This window comes from Chrysochloris asiatica, unplaced genomic scaffold, assembly GCF_000296735.1.
Source record: "Chrysochloris asiatica unplaced genomic scaffold, ChrAsi1.0 scaffold00119, whole genome shotgun sequence".
NCBI classification, from domain to species: Eukaryota; Metazoa; Chordata; class Mammalia; order Afrosoricida; family Chrysochloridae; genus Chrysochloris; species Chrysochloris asiatica.
Genome location: NW_006408637.1, coordinates 10,427,686 through 10,428,191, shown reverse-complemented (window position 1 = coordinate 10,428,191; position 506 = coordinate 10,427,686).

The window sequence follows — 506 nt, the reverse complement described above, 5'->3', positions numbered from 1 at the left end:
AAAAGGAGTAACCTGTTTCAATTTCATGAACTTGACCTACACCTATGGATGCAGTAGCTCAAAAGAGGGAACAAATCCTTACAGCAAGGATTGCTGGGAGTGGTTGAATGTAGAGAACAGCTTCACTACTGCCGCTTGACACAGTTCCGGCAGATAGAAAGGTCATCATGCATGTCAGATGGCTCTCAGAAGTCGCTTTCTATCTTATCTTTAGAGTAATCTTGAATTTACTTGTAAACATATATAATATGGCCATATTCACAGCCTTTCACTATGAGTTCTACAAACCTGAGGAACAATTGGCTTAGCAACAATTGCTTTCAGCTTCAGTGGATTGAATACAAAGAGAATTGTATAAATTACTCCCTTTCATAGAAGACCTAAGTAGCTGCATTTGTGAGACCACAAAAGCAAATAACAAATTAGAGTCAAGCTGACCTACCCCTATAGACCTCACCACAATCAGTCACCAGCCAGAATTCACAAACCCCTACATACAAGCACCT